This window comes from Wolffia australiana, chromosome 11 (assembly GCF_029677425.1).
Source record: "Wolffia australiana isolate 7733 chromosome 11, ASM2967742v1".
NCBI lineage: Eukaryota > Viridiplantae > Streptophyta > Magnoliopsida > Alismatales > Araceae > Wolffia > Wolffia australiana.
The window spans coordinates 11,837,076-11,842,281 of record NC_135845.1 but is presented as its reverse complement, the minus strand read 5'-3'; the positions used below and the strand labels follow the sequence as shown (position 1 = coordinate 11,842,281).

At 42.0% G+C, this 5,206-nt stretch overlaps 1 long non-coding RNA gene across 1 annotated transcript; it reads left to right on the top strand.

Moving 5' to 3' along the window:
* The first annotated feature begins 1,104 nt into the window (after positions 1-1,104).
* LOC144709414 (uncharacterized) lies at positions 1,105-2,395 on the top strand. Its single transcript, XR_013583022.1, has 2 exons — positions 1,105-1,791; positions 1,875-2,395. It is a non-coding gene; the product is annotated as an uncharacterized LOC144709414 (long non-coding RNA).
* The last annotated feature ends 2,811 nt before the right edge of the window (positions 2,396-5,206 follow it).

Genomic DNA, 5,206 nt, shown 5'->3' with positions numbered 1-5,206 from the left:
GTGGTTGATCAAGCACGAGCGGGGTGTGTTTGTTGGTTCAATCGAGGGTGGCAGATGAGGCGGAACGGCGGTAGCGTGATCGTGCTTGGGCGCACGGCACTGTGACGATGGTGATTTTGATGTGGCGGCGATGAAGACAGTGAAGGTGGCGACAGCCACGGTGACAAGGACTAAACCAGGAGCAGCTCCAAGAATGGACTTCTTGGATGTTCTTGAGCGGCAACAGAATCAAGAATTCAGGTTCTTGATGCAGGCTTCAGGAGAACAACTACATGGGCGCAGCGATGATGGTTCTTCCACGGGCACTCTCAACGTGGCAGAACGGCGTGGCTGGCGATCCCACGATCTACACTAATCTAGAAAGAAATGATAACTCCAAGAAGGAGGAGGGCAGGAGCCAATTATGAAAACACTTGTGAAATTCAATCAACTTCAAGGCTTTGCTTGGGCATGCCTCCCTTTATATAGTGTAGGGGGTATGCCCAATGGGGCCAAGTGGGAAGAAACCATCTCGTGATGAGGCCCAAACACGAAGGCCCATCCACAATTCGGAATGAAAATAAATTACATGAAAAATACAATGAAAATAAAATGGACACGACCCGTCGTTAGGACGTATACTTGAAGGTCGGGTTGTGGACGTCGGCTCGGACTGCTCGATGTGGTTGCTGGCGTCCTTTGATGTCGTCGGCGGTGATGGTCCCCCATCACCAGGTATGAATCAATATAGAGCTTGATGGAGGACCATCTAGTTGATCGCGCCCAGACTCGTCAGCAGCCACTTAGCAGAGCCCGAGCCGATGTTAAGCATCTGAATTTCCGCTACCAGGTTTGAGAAGCCGTATTCGTGTCGTTTTGGTTTATGTCATGTGTTTTTGTGGTTTTATGGCGGCTCGCTCTTTGTACACGAGTCCCATCTTTGTGCTGTATTAGTCTTGGTTAAATTAGTTGCCATCTTTAGGGGGAGGAAATCCATGTCGGGCATCTTCTCCCCCTAAATAATCCTTTTAAGAGGGAAGCCCAATAAGCTTGCCCCTTAAAAGGGACCCATTTGGGCATCCCATAACTGCCCTTTCTCTCTATAAAGAGGGTGGTGGTGGACAAGCCTGTTTTCTTCTGAAATCCAGATCTGAATTGTGACAGTTACTGTTATCGTGAAATAGAGAAGTCGTGTTTGTTTTATGGGGGAAGTCTTCCTCTTGGTTTCATCCACCTGGTCTCATCGGTTTGCCGAAGTGCCGATCAAGCGAGAAGAAGGAACGTTGGCCAGAAGACGTTCCTCAATAACTGAATCCCTCATATCATAGCCGTTTGTGATTCGTCGATAGACCAGGTCGATTAGACTGTCAGAAGGATTGCATCCGGGGCCTCCATCACCGCCAAAGTTCTGCAACCTCTCCGGCTTTTGCCAAGACCTGCGCTACTTCAAGTCAACGGGACTTTTGACGACTGTCCAGCCCGTCGATCCACCGCACCGCCGTGGACCAAATCACCCAGAAGAAATCAGGCGTCAACCTTTCGTAACTCGACCCAATTCCAGCTCGGCTATCGATCGACGACGCGCCTTTTCGCCATCTGCCGTGTTGACTACGATTAATCTTCTTGGGTGAAATCATCTCCGGCCACCACCTGGAATTTGTCTTTTTTATCCCTGATACCCACACGCTCGACTTTGCTGATCTCGACAGAACGGGATCCCGCTCCAACCTTCGACATTTGTTTTCTTCGGGTTCTTCAAGTGCCGGTCCGAGCATCGTCCGGTCAACAACAACGAGGGTGCATCTTCCCAGGGTAAAAAAAGCCACAAATATTGTGAATCGTGGACATGCAAATCGCCCTTGGAAATCTCCTTCAGAGTCATTGAATTGATCCAGCATGGACGCACAAGCACCGGACGTAGAGATTGCTCTGATTCTTTACTCCGGACTAGTCAGCGACCGAGCAGGAATTCGCTCCATCCTCTGGCGGCTGTGAGGGACGCCTATCAGGAACTAAATCAACAGGTCACCACATCATCTCTCTTAATTTTACAGCATTGGTTGCATCTTTCAGTACGGATTTTGACTGCTAAGCTGTTCCGAGAGAATTTAAGCGTGAGATAGGATTATACACTTTATCGTAATAGAACATTTCCTTGTCGGATTGGACCAACGTCGTTTGCTGTGACGGTGTGGATGCACGTGGGCGGTGACGTCTCCCCCTCCATCGGCCTTCGAATTCATCTAGCGGATCATTGGGAGCTTGGCGGTGCTAAATCTTCCCCGTGTTATTATCCGGTTACGCCTCAGATCATTGGATACCGACGTACCTTCTCGTTGATTTCAAAACTTCACATTATTTTCGTCATATTGCATCATAGCTTGCATTGTTTTTCCGTGTCGTAACACGAACCAAATCTTCCGGTACATTGTGTTACATCAAAGCTGCCAAGAGAGACATACGATGTCATCAGAGAACCAAACAACAAATGATCACCTTGTCTCTATGGAATTCTGATGTCGTCAGGCATTCTGAATTTTATTTTGGTGGATACATTAGTAGCAGACATTCTACTTCCGGCTATACTTTATGTTAGCATGAAATGCTATATATCAAAGAAGTTCAATTCAAGCAAGGATAGAACCTTCACCTATGGAACCAGAATATATAGCATACTATGAAACATCAAACCAAGTAAGTTGCTTAAGAATTTTGTCACAAGTAGGAGAGTTGTAAAGGGATTTGAAAGACAATCCAAGTTCTATTGTGACAATTACTCAGATGTTATGTTTGCCAATTACAACAGGGGTTTAACAAAGTCAAAGAAAATTGATATCAAGTTCTGAATTACGAAGGAAAAAAAAACTCGAAATAGGCAGGTGCCTTTTGAGCTTAATGGGACAACTCCATAGCAGCAGATTTACTCAGGAAATGACTGCCACCAAAGGTCTTTCGTGGGCACTATATTCATTTCGGTTTAATATGTCATGAGGAAATGTACTCATGTAGGGAGTTTGTATTTTATTGCTCATTGCATAATAGACATATTTTGTAGTTATTGTCATGCATAGATAATGTTCAAATCTGAAGCCTATCTTAAGAAACTTCAGTTGTTCTCCATTGAGAACTTAGAGGACTCACTTTAAAGTGTACACTCATGAATCACATGCTGTGTAAATTTCATTTTCAATACTAACCTTGTTTGTTGGAATTGATACCTTACGAATATAAAAAGTATCATTATATATGTAATATTCAATTAATTGAGAAATTTATCTAAGAATCTCAAATTTTAAAATATAGATACTGTAAACATATATATATATATATATATATATATATATATATATATATATATATATATATATATGTGTGTATCTATGTTGATGAAATAATCTATATATAGCCTTATGAGCTCAAGTCTATCATATGATTCTTCAGTACAAGTGAACTAACATACTTCAACAATAATGCTGCAATAATCACACTAAATTGGACCAATGATTACACACAAAAGTTTAATATCTTACATTCATTTTCATTCTGGTGCCTCTTCTTCGTCCTTAAGGTCAGCGCAAGACACCTTTGGATATAACAACCATACTGTTCTTTCCATTAAACTAAGCATCCATTTATGGATAAGTATAGACAATCATTGTTACTAACTGTGAACGTTTTAGGAAAGTGTTACAAATGCACTGGAATTTTTTTGACAATCAGTATTCTGATCCACATATGTCATGAGTGAAGAACTTTGCTGGATTTGAAAAAAGAAGCAGATAGCTGCGGGAAGAAGAGTGTGGGATGGAGACAAACAGATTGAAGGGACCAGTGAACGAACCACGAGAGTGACAAATGACAAGGGATGAAGAAGAGGATGAACTGAGATATCTTTTGTCATGTCGGATGCGATGGAATCAGACTGCCCTATTATGTGCATCAGCACCTTATTCAGGGATCTCGGCCGAGATTGGTGAGTGATGAAGTTTGCACCAGGATTCCCCAACTTTATTTTCTCTGCTGTGAGCATTTTTTTATCGAATTTACGTGCCAACTTTCTCCTCCATCCGGTGTGCCTATGATTTTTGCATTCTGCATCTGAAAATAGTACATGTATGTTCGTCTTTGTAGCAACTATATGTGACAATAATATATGTTGGTTTGTTGAATCAATCCGGAGCATTATTATAATCTGTAACGACTATCGTTCCTATCTATGTTTAATCATAACCAGGTATCTTTTACTATATTTAATCCTAGCCACTAAATTGCTTGATGGGTATAGGGTAAGTGTTTTTTAAGCATTAGTCTAGGCTTATATTAAATCCAATTGGTTGATGCTCACCGACTTGAAGAGAATAAACCCTCAACATTCCCTCCTCCCCCCCCCCCTTTCAAGATCATCGGCTGGGCAGATGACATTGAATTTGTCACTGATGAAAGAAAAATGAGAATTGGGAAGAGGTATGGTTAGAGTATCAGCTAGTTTATGCTCGGTGTCGACAAACTATATCCTGAGATCATTGGCTGACCCTTGTTCATGGACGAAGTGGTAGTCAGTCTCTATATGTTTCAGCCGACCATGAAGCACATGATTTCCTGCCAGATATGTAGCAACCAAGTTGTCGCACCATAGTATTAGTACAGATAGTTGGTTCTCTTAGTTTTTGTTTGCATTGAATCAGTCCATAGAATTTCAGCAGCTGCATTTGCAGGTGCTCTATAATAAGCTACGGTGCTTGATCTGGGACAGTAGATTGTTTGTTTTAGTTCCAGGATACAATATTTCTCCCAGTAAGTATGAGATATGCTCCTATTGATCTTCTACCCTCTGGGTCACCTGCCTAGCCAAAAGCACTGATATTTGAGTTAGAAGTTTTGTGAATAAGCAACCCATGAAGAATGCGGCCCGTAAGATAATGAATGTTCGAGGGCCCCTAGTCATCAGAGTTGGGGAATTCATTTTCTGACATGCACTGTAAATGACAAAAAGTTATATCCACTCAGGTTAGCGTTAAAGATTGAGGAGCACCAACAATCTGTCTATACAAAGTATCATTCATAGTTGTATTTTCACTTTTTGCTGTTGAAGACAAGGCGATAGGAGTTGATATAGGTTTTGAGTTTTCTATATTTGACCATCAAAGTATAGACGAAATATGTCTTCTTTGTGTTAGAATCAACCCGACTAGATGCAGTAATAATTCAAAATCTATAAAGTAGTTTG